This window comes from Eleutherodactylus coqui, chromosome 1 (genome assembly GCF_035609145.1).
Source record: "Eleutherodactylus coqui strain aEleCoq1 chromosome 1, aEleCoq1.hap1, whole genome shotgun sequence".
Lineage (NCBI taxonomy): Eukaryota > Metazoa > Chordata > Amphibia > Anura > Eleutherodactylidae > Eleutherodactylus > Eleutherodactylus coqui.
The window spans coordinates 196928188-196946755 of record NC_089837.1 but is presented as its reverse complement, the minus strand read 5'-3'; positions in this window follow the sequence as shown (position 1 = coordinate 196946755).

Below are 18568 nucleotides of genomic sequence, written 5' to 3'. Positions count from 1 at the left end.
ATGTACAAAATTGTAAAATTATATCGCTCCTCACTCTTTATTACATATATATATATGACTAATAATAAAATTGTCTGCTCTTACCTTCAAACTCTGTACTGCAACCAAAAGTTAGTTTTTCCTCCTTTAACTATTTCTAAAAAAAGAAAAAGCTTTTTTTAAGAAAAATATGTGACATGCTTGATTCACACTGGTTACCACTATGAAAGTAGCTTAAAAATGATTTCCTGATGGCAGGTTCACTTTAAGGAAACCGAATAAGCTGTCTCTAAGGTATGTGCACATCCCCTACATAGACACATATTTCTAGCATATATATACCAGCTTCCACCACTACAGGGAGGATACTACATAATGTTTATTCTTTCAACTCCATAAATACAGTACACAGTAAGCTCCCATGCTCCATTTAGTGGTGGCTGAACATAGTCAGAATGTAATCTTTTAAATCTATATCTTTGTAAGGAAGGTATATATTAGGAAAAAAAACAAATCCTATGGGATTGCCCTTTTTGGGACGGTTGCTCTGTTGTCTGATGGAGTGATTGTTGTTGTGACAAACAGTAAACAATACTGTATACAATTGAAGACATATGCAATCTCCTAATATTTCATTGCAAATGTGGCCAAAATGCCAGACGAGCACAAGAAGTGTTGGAGAAAAGTACTTAAAACATTCAAGAATATCATGGATGTTTAGCAACTGACTTATCTGAAGAGTCAACCTGAGGACAAGTTGCTCTATGTCATGCTGGAAACCTCCCAAGATGACGATGACAAAGATGTGGCAATGTATTTGCAGAGGCTGCAGTTCTGACTTTCTACGAGCAAAATCCCATGTCCAGCTTTCGGGCAGCAGTATTTATAATGAAATATAGTATTTACATTATACTTTGTGTACTAATATTAAATGTAAAAGTCAATTAATCATTCCAATACAGATTTCTAACTAAGGTTACATGTAAGTTTACAGTTTTCTGGAATGACTCATATATGAAAAATAATGTACATGTGTAGAAGGACCAGAGAATGAAGCCATAAATAGTGATATATGGGTATAAAGATGCAAACTGAATGCAATACTGTGAAAGTATTGAATTACATTTTATGCAGTAGTGTTGTGTGCATAATATTTGTGCCATGGGCATAGGAAGAAGTATGTATGCAAAAGATAGGCATTGTAGGGAGATTTTTACTAACACTGTCTCAGACGCAGATCATGCAGCTTTGTCATAATTAACCTTTCTAATGTTTTACTAAGACAGAAGTAACTTATACACTGTAGATTCTGAATTGTTTACTTTGTGGGAGATGCCAGACTATATAACCTCTTGCATTGCAACAATAAAACAGAAGAGCTTGGAAATATCACCTGAGTATTTCTCATTGTTTTCTTCTCCAATGCATCTAATAACAAATAGACATACCTGATTGATAAGTCTACAATATCCTTTGAGTATCATCTAAATTAAGTGATTACTTCAACATTATGAAGAATATATTTTTCTTTGATTTCCATATTTCAGTAATAAATGTGCTTCTACATTATGTGTTTATCTGTGCTTGAACTCAACTTGCATTGTTGTGTGTTACATTCAATGCATATATTACACCATGAAAAGAAACATTCTGAGGATCTAGTGCAAGTGCAGGATGCATTTTCTGCTTTTCAGCATACAGCTGTTTTTTTCTGACAATTAAAGGGAAACATAGACAGTGCAGAACATAAGGTAGGAGTGTTAACTTGGCAGAAGGCAAAGCTGAAGTAGTACAACGTTGGCAAGCCATTCCTGTGGCAGAGGGCCAATTCTGTGTAGTACATTCTAATTAAAATGAATGCACCACCATCTAATTAGCACCACGTGTATTGACAGCTAACAAATCAAACCTGTGACAAAATTGTAATGTAGGATGTTCACATCATCTCTCAGATCTTTCAGAAATGGGATCACTACTGTGCAGTGTTGTAGTATCATTTTTTTCCCCAAATATTACATTCCAGTGTTGTTATAGCTTGTGCTGTGTAAATTTGTAAGAACAAGATGATATCAAAGGAAAACTGGTGGCATACACAATACAACAGTATCCATTAGCTTAATTGCATAATTAGTCTTACTATTGTACTAGGCATTAAATGAAGAGAACGTAGTTTTAGGGTACTTTGCAGGAGTGGATCCAGCAGGAAGGAAAAGTCCTTCCTTTATATTTACCATGTCTTTTGAATTTATTTCCAGCTTTGAATCAAAAAATGCATGAAAAACAGTCACAAAAACCTGTGTATGAAAACAGCTCCTCATTAAAGTGCCATCTAAGGTGCATCTTAACTATTACAGTTTTGTTAAAGAACTAGTCATTTTAAGGAGTGTTCCAATCAGAGCAATCTAAACGCTATCCACAGGCTAGGTGATAATTTGTTGATTGGTGGGGACCCCCACAATCCCTGAGATTGCAGCCCTTACAGGATCCAAAGTGTGGACAGCGGAGGACACACATGTGCTCTTCCACTCCATTCACTTCAGTGGGACTGCTGGAAATGCCAGAGCTGAGACATTGAGCTCAACTGAACATTACATCTTCAGTGTAATGTACTATATGTTCATGTCCATCTATTGATCAAACAAGCTGGTGGCATACACAGGATTTTGCCAAGGGGATTTCACAGACATGGACAAATGCACAAGAACATGCACAAACTACACGACTGAATATTAGATCACTGCTAGTCACAGTATCCCCATATGAGCACTATCTATAGTATTAACCCTTTGCAATCCAATTTTCGATTCAGGGTTTTTCCTAATGAGCTTTTTCTTTCTGCCATTATACAATGGTGCCATCTGCTGGCTGGAGCCAGTACTGCAATATGTGACATGCTGGAGAGGCCCCAACAACAAAGTGGCCAGCAATATGAAGTAAGAATACCCTGCTGGACATCTTCCCACATCAGAGCTGCGCAGGCTTCAATCAGAATGTAGGAAGACTGCAGACAGTGGATTGGAAAGGGTTACTGTAACACTGCAGCCACAGTTCCATCATTACAGTGCCAGCAACATGCACAATACTACTTTGTCCTACAACAGCTGAGCTAATGCTAGCAATGCCACATGTATGTGTACTGAGCATACTGCTGTGGTATAGCTGTAGGTAGCAGGGATTTGTGATGATTATTGCTCCTCATCTTTTTTTTGTCACATTCCTATTTATTGATAATTTTAACAAGATGTGAAGAATACAAGTTGTACTACAGCAATTTGTAGTAGGTATAATGATTAAAGCAGTTGTTCAAGATAATTATTTATATTATTATGTTCACCTTGTAGAAAATAATAAATGGGGTTATACGCACCTCTCTCAGGTCCCTGCATTTCCCATGCTGGCAGCTCCTGGTTTCCTCTGTTTATAGGCTGCAGCAGCCTATGTACAGGACATCACAGGCTGCTGCAGCCAATCACAGAGCCCAGCACATGATCATTGAGCTCTCTGATTGGCTGCAGCAGCCGTGATATCCCATTGACAAACTAGCTGCAGCCTGTGAGCAGTATATCACAGGGGAGCTGATGGTGTGGGAGATGCAGGGACTTGAGAGAGTTTTGTATGATCTCATTTATTATTTGCTGTCAGCGGGTAAATGATTTTAAAATAAAAAAATATCTTGGACAACTCCTTTAATTAAAAAATAATGGGCCTCATTATTAAAGCTGAGAAATAGTTGCCTTGTAGCCCTTGCTGCTTTTAGTAGGGCACCCTGAGGCTTATCTCTACTAGGAAGTTTGAAATGTGCTTTAAGTTGTGATTTCTTTATCCCAAATCCTTTCTTTTTGGTTGAGAACAAATTCTCTTTTATGGGATTGTTTATTAATGTGTCTTCCACTATAGGATGTTGTTAAAATATAGCCTCTTTGTACTACTCTCGGGCATATCATTTCATATATTAAATATTTCCCTTACAGAGTAAAACTTAGATTTTTATATTTTCCCAATGTAAGGCCACAGCGGATTATGGAGCAAGATATTATTTTCATCGCTAACATTAGATCTCCTGAACTTGTTTTATGAATGAATATCAATAAATATCAATGCAAAGATGTAAAATCCTCTAAAGTGCCTAAATATGTATAACTACTGCATGTATAAACTTATTCTACTTTTTTGTCATTTATGAGAAGTACTTCAGTTACTAGCAATACAAAAGCCAGGAGCATAACTCTAAAGGATGTGGAAGACGTGGCTGCACCTCTGCCCTGGGGCCAAGGAAGTCCATAAGGTCTCTCTTCCCCAGAGCAGACCAGTACAAATGAAGCATAAGGCTATGTCCACACAGGACGAATTTGCTGGGGAATGTTTGGAGCAGATCTGCAGCATAAAATCAGCATCAAAAGCTATACCATTTTGAAAAATTATTAACCCCTTAGTGACCACCCCATAGACTTTTTACATCCTGCTTTGCTGGGCTTTAATCCCCAAGGCTGTAAAAGCATGCTTACTCTGGGGATTAAAGCCCTGCAGGCTGTGGACATGACAGCTCCATGCTGACAGTTATCGGAGGTACCAGCGTTCGCATTCTAGTCAATATAAAGTTAAAAAAAGTTAGTTTCAGCTCCCCTTACAGATCAGATCCATAAGGGGAGCTGAGGATACTCACCCTCATCCTTCGCGATGTCCCACAGCTTTCTGGTTCTCAAGGACCAGACACCGGCATCTGCGCATGTGTGCCCGACGTCATTACGTCACATGCACGAGCAGAAGGCCCGGAGGCCCGGAAATTTTAAAACTCCTTCCTCCCAAATAGTATGAGTAGCCGAGAGCAGGGAGTTGTCACAGGGGGCCACGGTACGCAGTTCCCAGTCACATGATCACTGTTATCCCATAGATAACAGCTATTATGTAAAAGTAAAAAAAGTTTGTTTCATCTCCGCTCCACAGACCTTACCCTGGCTTCTGTGCTTGCGCCCTTCACCAAAATAGCAATTGCATGCGCAAAAGCTGTGAATTGCTGGGGTAATTTAACATTTCCCCGTTCCTGGCTACCAAACATAGCCGAGAGCCTGTAGATTTCATGGGGGGGGGGGGGGGGGCGGTGCGCAGTTCTTAATCACGTGATCATCACTATCCAATAGATAATGTTGATCACATAAAAGTTTTATCCGATTCGATCCATGAGGGGAGGTGAAATTACTTACCTAAGGCCTCCGGTGAAGTCCCCTGACAGAATCCTCATCCGTGGACCTTTCCCCAGCTTCGGTGCATGCTCCCGTTGCCAGAATGGCGGGCGCATGCGCAGAAGCTGCGGAGGGCTTGGGAAATTTAAAAATCTTCCTGCTCCCGGCTACTAAAGGCAGCCGAGAGCCTGGGACAGTGACTGAGGGCTGCGGTGAGCAGTTTCCAGTCACGGGATCGCCTTTATCCCACGGATAATGGCAATCACGTAAAAGTTAAAAGACACTTGAAGTTCCATGCTCCTTTTTGTTTGGGCCCAGTTGTGCATACAGACAGAAGATTAGGGCCACAATGGGTATGTCTCTGTATCCATTTTGGAGTGAAAGTATTCATTCCTGTGTGTGCTGTACAATAAAAAATGTCTTTAAAATGACACGATTGCCAAAAAACGAGAATCATAATGTTTTCCTTCTGCTCTGCTTAGATTCATTCACAAACTGTAGGGTCAAAATACACAGTACACCCCCAGATGAATTTGTTAAGGGGTCTAGTTGTCAAAAATGGGCTCATTTGTGGGGGTTCTCTGTCGTTTTGGCCACTCAAGGGCTCTACAAGGGGGGTCTAAAACATCTTCAAGCAAAATGTCAGTTCTGAAAGCCACCTTTAATTCTTTCATTTTGGACCTTGTTGTGCTTACAAACATAATATTAGGGCCACAATGGGCATGTTTCTGAACATTAGACAAACAGCGGTATCCATTTTGGAGTGAAAGTCTTCATTCATATGTGTGCTGTACAAAAAAAAATTGTTTGTAAAATGATAAAAAAATATATATATATAAAATTCCCAAATAACTATGAAACCATTGAAAATCATTGGTTTCATAATCATCATTTTCACATCGCAAGAAAAAATATCGCTAGTGGGTAGGCACCCGTATCAAAAATTTGTACAGTATGTTTGCACATATTTGATATATTGCAATTGAAAATGTGAAGAAATTACAATTTTTCTAAAATTTTCTAATTTTGGCGCTTTTAATAAATATACAAAAATTCTATCAGTCGATTTTCACCACCTAAATGAAGTACAATATGTGGCAAAAAACAATGTCAGAATCACTTGGATAGTCAAAATCTTTACGGACTTATCCTATGTTAAAATGACACATGTCAGATTTCCAAAATTTGGCCTGGTCATTAAAGGGCAAACAGGCTAGGTCTTAGACGTTAATAAAGGTGCTAAAGATTTGTTCGGATTTCACTACATTGCCATTTTATGGCTTTTACCCACTTGTGTTTTTTTTTCACTGCGAATTTGCTGCATTTTTTTTTCCAAATGTCAATGGGACTTTCTAATGTTAAAAACGCAATGCACAAAAAACGCAAGTGTGTTGCAATTTTAATATTAGAAAGTCCCATTGACATTTGGAAAAAAAACGCAGTGAATTTGCAGCAAAAAAAACGCTAGTGGTAAAAGCTCTTATGTAAACAAGAACATGACTTAAGAGTTAAATAGTTACCAACTACTAACTATACAGATTAATTTTTGTTAGAATGGAATAATATACTTTCTGAATGTTCATTAAAATTAATACAGCGAATTATCAAGTCTAAAGATACTGCTTTATAGGATATAAGATCACAGATCAAGTTGATACAGAATGATTTACAGGATTTACTATATCTACAATGAATGAATTTATGGATTTGGATATGAACATTAAAACTATTTTTTAAATTGAAGATATTATTGTTCAAACAAAAAGGAAAAAAGTTTGCTGAAGATATGCAGGACTGTCGAAATGGCTCTCTTGCTAAATGGGCTATTAATAGTTGATGAGGACAAAATAAAAAGTCTTCCATTTCAAAAAAATCGCACTCATATACATGGGGATGCTGGAATGAAAGTGAGTTTTGTCGACACAGATGTGTCTCTGGAAACGTCTGTTTATACCACTTCAGGTGAACTCTCTGATTCCTCCAATTCATCTAGAGAACCTTCTTCCAATTCATCTACAAATCAAAAGGTGATAGAAGAACTAGAGAATCCGGTAATGTCTTTTCTGCAGTTACACTGAGAAAAAATTGTTCAGATGTGCCAGACGAGAACATAAAAAGGAGACCCAAATATACACAAAGAAGCAAATATCACAAATAGATATGTTACCTGTTATTAAATCGTCTAGTTATATACTATCTGATGTTCATCTAAATGTTTTGGCCAAGGGCTTGGGTTTTTTCCATACTAAGTCATTTGATATATACAGAACATTCATGGATGTTAATAAATTCATTAGATTGTTGACTATAAAATGTCATTTTCCACAAATGTCACTAAATAATTCTAATACTGTTGATGATATGTCCTGTGTACTGGAGAATAACATTTCAGGATATTGCAGTGACACTAATGTTGATTGCATTTCCTTTCAGGACCAGCGTAGTTTAGTACATTTACATCAATTGTGCCATGAGTCAAGTTTAGATTTTAGTAATTTGCATTCCACTTTCCCTATTAAAAATATATTTTCATCCGGTTCAGTCACGCTCTCACACCATGGATGAATTTCACGAAGTAGTGGAGAATAATCTTATCCATTTACTATATTCTAGCAAAAATAACATGGTGTGGAATCACAATCTATCAACAATAGAAATACAGGCTATTTGGGAAATTAAGAACAATACAGACCTATTGGTGAGGCCACAGATAAGAAAGGTGCAGTGGTTCTTCGTAATGCTTCATTATACAGAAAGCTTAATTTGAATATATTATCTGACATCAATACCTATGTTCCACTCACAATTAATCCAACTATGTATTTCAACAAAATTTAAGTGATTTATTAGATCAGGTTCTACAGATGGGAATGATTAGTAACATAATTAGGGATTACTTATTTGTGATACATTCTGTAATCCCCATTTTTCACTTTCTCTCAAAGGTGTATAAGGAGGTTTTCCCCCATCCCTGGGACTTATTGTCTTGGAGATTGGATCTTTGGGAAAGAGATTGGGATAGTAGATGGACCATCATTTACAGGCATTAGTACAACAACTGATAGGCTATTTGAAGGATACAAGGCATGTAGTGTCTTCTTTTTGATAAATTTGATTGACGAGGGAGATGCAACTGGCTTTCTTGCGATGTAATTGCCCTGTATCTTTCTTTCCCTTTTTGGGTATCCAAGCTTTGCCCATATTTCTAAAGTCATACAATCAAAACTCTTTTGTGACTAATGAGTTTCTTGGTGGTGGAATTTTTGTCAGAGCATAATTATTTTTCCTTTGATAGTGCACCAATAGGAAAGGGGGTTCCCCCTTATTGACAAACATTTATATGGCAATTTTGGAAGAAGACATTTTTTTTGATAGTCTGTTTGCCCCCATATCAGGTGGTATGGTCGTTATATTAACAAATCTGTTCCTGTGTGGGGTGAAACGGATATTTAAGCACAGAAGTCTTGCATTCATTAAGTAAAATTCCTTGAATTTGCATTTTACCTGGAAGTATAATGCTAATTTTATAGATTTTTTGGATATTAAGCTTAATGCGCTTAATGGTTGCATTGATTTTTCAAGTCACTTGTATCCAGTTCGGTATTAGTAGTAACTAGAGATGAGCGAGCGTACTCGGAAAAGCACTACTCGCTCGAGTAATTTGCTTTATCCGAGTATCGCTGTGCTCGTCCCTGAAGATTCAGGTGCCGGCACGGAGCGGGGAGCTGCAGGGGAGAGCGGGGAGGAACGGAGGGGAGATCTTTCTCTCCCTCTCTCCCGCCCGCTCTCCCCTGCTCCCCGCTGCGACTCACCTGTCAGCCGCAGGGGCACCCGAATCTTCAGGGACGAGCACAGCGATACTCGGATAAAGCAAATTACTCGAGCGAGTAGTGCTTTTCCGAGTACGCTCGCTCATCTCTAGTAGTAACATCTTGTCATCTTCCACAGGTATTAAAAATGTTCTTGTTGGAAAACTCGTAAAAATAAAACATAATTGTACAAAACTTTTCAAACAGAGGATTCATTGCAGAAGTTACTGCTACTGGTAGTGATTTAAACCAAACAACAGAGTGGCTGTTGGGGCATTGCGATGTGTACTTGATGTAAAATGTGGTTGGTTTAAGTGTGTGTGGGTTAAAATCATGTGAATCTCAGTTTACTGGATTTTATTTATTTGTGTTTTATATCAAGTCACAGTGGTCTTATAACTTATACATTGTAGCTACATTTGTCTTTCCCAAAGTTTAATACATTTTGTTGAGGGGTATATTGAGGGATTACATTGCTATATTTAAAAAAATAAATAAATAAATATATATATATTGTTACATTTAAAAAACAGAGTTTAAGTGTGTTCAATGTCCAGTGCTTTGCACAGGTGATTAATTAGGAGTGGGGTACCCAATTAAGGTCTGATAAATTGTACCTGCTGAACTTACTGCTGATAGCTATTTAAACGAAAGAACAGAGTAAAGGCCCATTTACACGGAGCGATGATTGCTCAAAAATCGCTTAAACGACAGTTTGACTGACAGCTTTGAGTGATCATTTTGCATAAACTAATAAGTAGCTACTCAGCTACTTAATAGCTTATTAGCATGCAAATTAAGCCTTTAGCTGAAGGACGATTTTTAGGCTGGCTGGAATTTAACAATCAGCTAGCAGTGCACAAAAAGTGCACGATGGCCGTGTGTTTAGACGCCATGATAATCGCTCAAACGATAGCTTTTTAGTGATTTTTGAGCAATCATCACTCCGCGTAAATGGGCCTTTAAGGCCCATTTACACACAAATATAATCTTTCAAATGATTGAAAGATTAGTGATCATTTTGCATAAAGTACTAATGGACACTAATGCCCATTAGTACTTTATCAGCTTCATTTCGTGTAAATGAGCCTCCCGCAGCTGTTGCAGAACTCAGCAGGTGGTCTTAAGCTCTACAATTAGCTTCATTGTTCTGGCAAGGGCTGCTAAGAGAATACAAAGTAATCTTAAACTCCCGTGGATATAACAGCCTGAGATCTGTCTTCTCTCACAGGCTGCAGAAAGAATACAATGTAATCTCCTACTCCCATGGAGAACACAGCGTGCAGTCTGAATGATGGATTTTAAGCTCACCCAAAAATCATTGCTCTGACGAAAAGTGCACGATGGTAGCATTTATACACAATGATTATCACTCAAAAGCCACTGTTTTAACGAATTATGAGCAATGATCGTTCTGTGTAACTGTTGGTCTTAACTGTTGGAGCATGGCGATGTGTGCTTGATGTGAAGTATAGTTGTTTTAAGTGTGTGTGACTTAAAATTGGGTGACTTTAAAGTTGGGGGACTTTAGAAGGCGTCACTTCTACTTACTGTTATATTTTACTTGTTTAAATTACTTGATTTTTATCTGTACTGCCTCTATTTAGAATGTGTTCCATGATTGACAATGCTGTCCGATGTACATCTTGTGTCATGTATGGAGACCTTGAACAGCTGTTTGAGGGTGCATATTGCTGTATGAAATGTGAGCATATTACACATTTGGAAGGCCAGATTCTGAATCTAAATGCACAGCTTGTAACACTGAGATCCATTGACCACCTGGAAAAGGGTTTGCTGCTCACTAAGCAGACACTCGATGGGGTAAATGTTGGGGTGGATTGTAGTATGGGAGTGCAGGATTAAATATTTATCCACAGTTCATGGTAGAGACACTTCAAACTTGCTTTTCAAGGAATAGATGAGGTATTCACACCTAAAAGGGGAGGAGAATTAAACGTCTGCTTTTGAGTTGGGAGGCTAAGTGGATTTGGCTACTGTAGAGCCATGCTTTTCTTGGATTAAATATAATACAGAATATATCCTTACATTACGAGTGATCTACAGGCTGTTGGAATTGATATTTTTTAGTTTTGTTTGTTTTTCCATTATGTACCCAATTTTCTAATGCATAATTTTAATCATGCGACCTACATGGGTGTGTATTTTAGGTAGCCTGTGAGCTGCATCTGCATGATGATATGAAGAAGGCTTAATACCGAAATGCATAGCTGCCATGCTTATGCTCTCAGTTATGCGATTTTGCACATAACTTTAAAGATTTCTAAGAAGTTTTATTCCCTTACACACCGTTGGATTCTGGACTTTGCTTTTTCTTAGTTCTGCTGCATGATGGATCCCTAGCACTTGGGCTCATATCTGTGGAGAGGTTCAATTGTGAGGAGGGGAGCTGGTGATAGTGGACTTCGTTATGTGGTGCGGATTTTGACGCAGATTTTAACACGGATTTTGGTTCAGAATTCACCCCCCAAAAATACATACCACATGTCATTTCTGCATGGGTCTTGTGGATTTTTTTCAATGTGTGTGAATGAGATTTTGCTGCTACTGTAAATGCTGCAGTTTTTAAGCGCTCAAGGACCTCACGGAAAATCTGTGGGAAAACTGCCCCGTGTGAACATAGTTAGCAGGCTCTGATACAGATTTTGCATTGGGAACCAACAACTTCAAGTTACACCTCTAATGAAAGCTACTTGTATGGTTATAACATAGTGAATGAAAAGTAAATTCTTGATGTAAATGAATGCCCTGCTTATTTGTTGTCCTTATATGATTCCCTAATTCTTTTTTCTCCACTGAGAACATCTTAAGGTTTAGTACACTGCATTCTGAATAGTCTGGGAATGTACTTCTATTTCACATCGGAGAACTGTCAAAATCCAAGTATATGAATAATCTTACAATCATAAAAGCAACAATATTGATATATTTGTACTTTAGGGAATTTAGGCACACTATTAAATACTGCATGAGAAGACTTAAAATGCATTTAGCATATTCCTAACAGAATATTCACAACATTTATAACCCTCAGATACTATACAGATTATATATTATACTATATTTGAGTTGGGCAGCATTAAAATGACACTCTGGCCCTGGACCAACAAGAATGGCTTTTCTGACTAGCTGATGCACACTGTTCACTAGTATGCATCAATAGTCTAAGATGCTACATGCTGCTATGATTGGCCAGTGCTGCCCATGTGAGCAGCATTGGACAGAAATGGTGGTTAACACTTTCAGACAACTCCTTATCAAATGCTCTTTGAAGGGTTTCTTTCAGCTGCACAACACTTTCTGAAACTGAAATCTGCTTGTGATCAATTGATAATCACAGGTTGTTAGTTGTTATGTTGAGAGGCACTGGCGTAACTATAGTGGATGCAGCTGCACCCAGGCTCAAGAGCCTTAGGGGGCCATAAGGCTTCTCTTCTCCATATAGGGAGCCTTGTACTATGAATAAAGCATTAAAGTTGGGGGCCCCATTACAGGTTTGCATTGGGGCCCAGAAGCTTTAAGTTATGCCTCTGCTAAGAGTTATTATTATTATGCTGTTAGGTTAAGCTGCATGCATTAAAATAAATGAGTGACCGTGTAATACATGGTGGAGCTTGGTCTTCCAAGGTGGGAACTACTGTTTGCACTGGCTCAATGGTCTGGTTAATATATGGGGTCCGCAGTGGGTGACCTAATGGGAAATCCCCTTCAAATGTTTTCTATGTAAGGAGCCCAAAACCTTGTAGTTTCAATTGTAGAATTTTTTGTGTGGGATGGACAATTTTAAATACTTGCACCACAGCTCTCTCAGCAACGCTCATTTACTGAAATAGAGCCTGCAAGAAGTATATTAAGAAAGTTCATTATCATCATTCATACTAGGTCATGGGATGTGATAGCTTTGGAGAGAGGAGGCCTTAGCTCTCATTGGGTCTGTCCCCTTTTTAACTGTGTGGCACTACTATCTGCAGAAGAACTGCATTATTTGCTGGGGAATTGGCCCAAGAGTCGTAGACAGGGTGTCGAAGAGAAATTAAATTCAGGTCCTTCTGTCCTGGATGACACAATACCTAGTGCCATAATAAGAAACCCACCTTGATCTTTGCTTTGGGTCCATTCTATATGCTGTATGCCACTTTTGTAATTGCAAAGTTTTCTTCTAAATGGTAAAAAGGATGTGAAAAGAACTGGTATGGAGGCGCAACACTCTAAGCTACTAGAAAATGTAGATCAAAGTCCAATGTGTGATGGTGAAAGCACTTCTTTTTAATTATTTTTTCAGAAATTAAAAACCAGCAATGGAATACGCGTTTCGGGGAAGAACCCCTTCGTCAGTTCGGCTGGATAGGACAACAGGATGCCTAGGGGTGACACGATCCCAAAGGTATATAGGATGTGTCGGAGGTCCTGTGTGCAGGAGGACAGGGGAGAAAAAAGTGCTTTAACCTTTTTTCTCCCCTGTCCTCCTGCACACAGGACCTCCGACACATCCTATATACCTTTGGGATCGATCGTGTCACCCCTAGGCATCCTGTTGTCCTATCCAGCCGAACTGACGAAGGGGTTCTTCCCCGAAACGCGTATTCCATTGCTGGTTTTTAATCTCTGAAAAAATAATAAAAAAGAAGTGCTTTCACCATCACACATTGGACTTTGATCTACATCTTCTAGTAGCTTAGAGTGTTGCGCCTCCATACCAGTTCTTTTCACATCCTTTTTGCTACACTTCCGCCCACACTGGTGGAGCGTCATCTGGTTGGCAGCACCTCCACCATTCAAAATACTCAATCATTGAAAACTCTGTGTACTCCATAAATATTCCACCACCCTCACTGGGTCTTGCTCCACCCTCCTTTTTCATTTCTTTTACTCACTTCTTCTAAATGGTGTGACTGTAGGGGCTGTTACCCACTAGCTTTTATTTTTAACGCTGTGATATTGCTTCGTTTTTTTCAATGGGACTTGCTAATGTTAAAATCACATTGAATAAAAATCACAAAAGCACAATCTTGCGATTTTTGTGCGATGCAATTTTAACATTAGAAAGTCCCTTCGAAAAAAAAGCAGTGATATCGCAGCATTAAAAAAAACGCTAGTGGGTAAAAGCCCTTAGGGCTCCCACCCACTGGCGTTTTTTTCTCCACTGCGATGCGATTCTAAAGTTAAAGTCTCGCATCGCAGTGCGAGAAAAACGCAGGCAGATATCCCAAAATCGCTGGGATATCGCTGCGACATCGCCAGCCTTATCAATGGGGCCAGCAGCAGCAGCGCTAGCCCCATTGAAAAGATATGGAGAATGCCGCTGACTTCTGCCACAGCTGTGACAGCTGAAGGAACCCTCTGTCACAGCTGTGGCAGATAGCCAATGGCAGATAGCTCTTAGCTATTCATTCATGAATAGCTAAGATATTGCTATTCATAAATGAATAGCTAAGAGCTATCTGCCATTGGCTGAGCGCTCAGCCAATAGCTAAGCAGTAGCTGCTATTGGCTGAGCCCTCAGCCAATCTGCACAGCCCTTTCAGGACGCGGGGATTTTTAAATCCCGGTCTGCTGAAAGAGCTCAGTAGCAGTGCCGGGGAGCCAGCCGGAGGATGCGGCTGACAGCAGGAGAGGTGAGTAACTAATTTATTATTTTTTTAACCACTTTTTTATGATTATCGGTGAAGGGCTTATATTTCAAACCCTTCTCTAATAATCATTCTGCAGGGCTTGTCAGAAACCACTGCTTTCAATGGAATAGCATGCCGCTGACTTCTGCCACAGTTGTGACAGAGGGTTCCTTCATCCCCGCGGTCCCCGTGGGGATGAAGGAAACTCCTGCCACAGCTGTGGCAGAAGTCTGCGGCATTCCCCATATCTTTTCAATGGGGCTAGCGCTGCTGCCGCTGGCCCCATTGAAAAGACTGTCGCAGCGATATCGCTGCGATTTCTCGCACTGCTCTGCGAGAGTTTTCACTTACTCTCGCAACGCAGTGGAGAAAAAAACGCTAGTGGGTGGGAGCCCTTATAGTGATGCTCACCTTTTTAGTCAATGAGGAGTTACATAACAAACATTTCATTAATTATTCCATTATACTTTACATTTTTTGTTTGCTAACTGAATTTACTAGAATAGATTTGCTAGAATAAAAAATACTTTATGGCAATAAGAGTGAACATAGTCAAGTGTCTTTGACATATTGAGAATATTGAGAGAAGCTAAATGTGCCAGAATTCTGGCTTAATTTCAACTACATAAACTGGAGTACATGCCTTGCACCTCATTTATGATGTATAGGCGTAGCAAATCAGGTCTTTTGTGACACACCTGTGTAGCGTCCCATAGGGACATCCCAGGCACCTGACATATGTGGGGAGCTGGGAGGGTTAAGTGATGGCTTGTCATGGAGGCACTTACCACACTCCTTTCCCTGAGGGATAACACACATCTAAGGCCAGGGTATAACTGCAGGCCACCAAAGACACCCCTAGGATAGGGAATGCCAATAAACAGGAAAATGGGGGTAATAGTTGTCACGGGTGACGCCACTGTTCCTACACACCGGTAAAATCCTCAGTGGAGAATAATCACAGACACAGTCTTTTAGTATCTCATATCCCTAGGAATGGTTAAGGCCTGATGTAAACTTTACTTTAGTAAATTTGCGGAAACAATTATCACAAGGCAATATATGTACAGTCTGTACAATGCAGGCAAGACAAGAGGCTTGAGCTCAGGGAGAAAACACAGGATGACACCAGTCCTGCAGTCTACATTATCTGTCAGGAATCGCTCCTGGATGGGAACACTCCGGAGGAGGAATGGGGTAGGGATCACTCCACAGACACTCTGACAGTAGTTATTGACTTTCACCCAGGCCTAGAGATGCGTGAGTGTAACACTTAAAGGGGTTGTCTCGCGCCGAAATGCTTTTTGTTTTTTTTTCCATAGGCCCCCCATTCGGCGCAGGACAACCCCAAGGGATGTGTTAAAAAAAAAAAAAATTACTTACCCGAATCCCCGCTCTGCGACGTCTTCCTTCTTCAAGATGGCCGCCGGGATCTTCACCCACGATGCACCGCGGGTCCTTTCCCATGGTGCACCATGGGCTCTGTGCGGTCCATTGTCGATTCCAGCCTCCTGATTGTCTGGAATCGGCACACGTGACGGGGCGGAGCTACGCGATGACGCGTAGAAGTGGGCGGAGCCAGAACGTCGCTCGTGCCGGACAGAGCAGAAGGGGAGAAGACCACACAGCGCAAGCGCGTCTAAAAAAGCAAGAAGACATCAGAATTAGACGGATCCATGGAGACGGGGACGCCAGCAACGGAGCAGGTAAGTGAATAACTTCTGTATGGCTCATATTTAATGCACGATGTACATTACAAAGTGCATTAATATGGCCATACAGAAGTGTATAACCCCACTTGCTGCCGCGAGACAACCCCTTTAAGGAGCGTACTTCTACATGGTGATCCTGACTCTGGATGCCCGCATAGGAAAACTTGTAGAAGTGTTTAGTACCTCTGCACTGAGGTTGTCAGGGAAAGTGAATACTTACAATTGCTCTCTCTCTTATTTGGAGGGCTCACTCCACTCACATGCAGAATTTAGTTGCTACGGGATATCTCTCCTCCTCTGAAGGTGCTTCCATGTGGCTCTGTGTTAGACACTCTGACCTCCACTCCAGCAGATGGACTACTTTTCGGCTCTCAAGCACTCCTATTTATACCTTCACTCATACCACATGACATGACAGACTGATACATTTACATGCAGGCCATGTTTTTATTGAAGTTAACCTCTCAAGTGCCACAGCTGTGCAACACTTAAACTGGAAATGACAAGACAGGCTTGCACAGTGCATATACATAAGACAAACATGTATGACATTTATGGAGGGGACCAGGATGATGTACTGGGCCACTACACCTGCATCAGCGTCAGATCTGAAGGACAGTTTTTGTTGGTTTGTTGTAGCAATTAAAGCTGACTTAGTATGGAAAACAACATGCAAATGGAGAGAGCTTTGTTGAAAACCAAGGGGATTTATTGAACATTTGTAGCGTGATTTGCATAATTACACCTATCGGCAATTTTTTTTTACAAAAATTGTTTTTTCAGAATCGATGAGCACAACGCCTGATGTGGCCATTATCCGAATTTCTTCTCAATTGAAACAGCAGAATGCCCTCTGGAGGCCTCTGAGTTGGAAAGTTTAATTTTGCTAACCCTGTATTTTAGACTGTTTGCAACTCATGCAAGAAGGAATGTGTCTTTGTGAGAAAAAGATTGGCTTGTTGGGAAAGGATGTGGCTTAAATGCAACATCACACACTAAAATTGCAGAAAATTTTGATGAAATGAATACCAACCAATATGTAGTGTACAGTTAGACAAAAGTGTATAAAGATGCACCAAATTAATCATGCAGCATGAGCCACTGGTAAATTTGTTGCATTTTTACACAGCCTGATCTAAATATACTCTAAATATGAGACAGGATGTATTATTCTGCCCCACTGTGTGTACATATTCTACATATAGGACCACTGTATAATATGGAACTTGCATAAATAAATAAAAAATCAAAACGACCTGTTCAAAATTCACTGCAGATTTCTTTCCCACAAGTTAAAGCAAAGAAGCTTTACATTTCGCGTTGTCACCTTGTTCTGCTCCACTTCTATGTTGATGATGCATGAAGAGATTTAAGTAAAATTGTGTTTTCCTCTAAGCTCTCTCAGGCTGAGCATATCAAAGTCCACTGTAGATACAATGAAATAAAATTCGAAATATTTGCACTTTATATGGAAATGAGTTGTTACCTTGATGTACTGTATAACTAAGCCTACTCTGTACTACATCACCATCGGAGATGATAAGACACTATTTTATCCATCTTGGTCTACTAGTTAATACTATTTTAAAGTAGGCTTTAGGATATATATTAAGAAGTAATCCTATGTGGAAAAAGCAAATAACTTAGAAACTTTCCTTGTCAATAGGTCATACAAGACTTTTGGTGAGAGATTTACATATCTTATGCCAAACAGAGTGCATATATATTTAACATTTGGTGTTTTACATTTAAGGAGCATTTTGCTTCTAAAAGTTATATATTCTCATGAAATGCCTGGCTGTAAAGTCATAAAAATGCTTCCTTGTTGATGTCAATGTCAGACTAGTGGTTTTAGGAATTTCTGTTCTACTAATTTTAAACATCATAATTATGTTCCTCTGCACTCATACATGTTTAATAGCTGAATAACACTACAAAACTGTTGTTTATATTAACTACATAAAAATGCAAGGTTCTTAGGCTCTCAGCACATATTTTGATCAAAACATGTGGGCCCATCTGCCATGTTCAGGCAAACCTTACTAGACACATTCCTAACTTTAAAATATACCTCTCTTTGGGGCAAAGGCCTCTAAATATCCTTTCATTCAGATAGATAAATGGAATCCAAGACAATAAGTGAAGGCAGCCAATCCTACAATGCATACAACAAACAAAGTCAGCACTTGTAACAAATAAATTAAATGGGAAGATGCACATAAGCCATGGCTGCAACAAATACAGTAACAGAAATA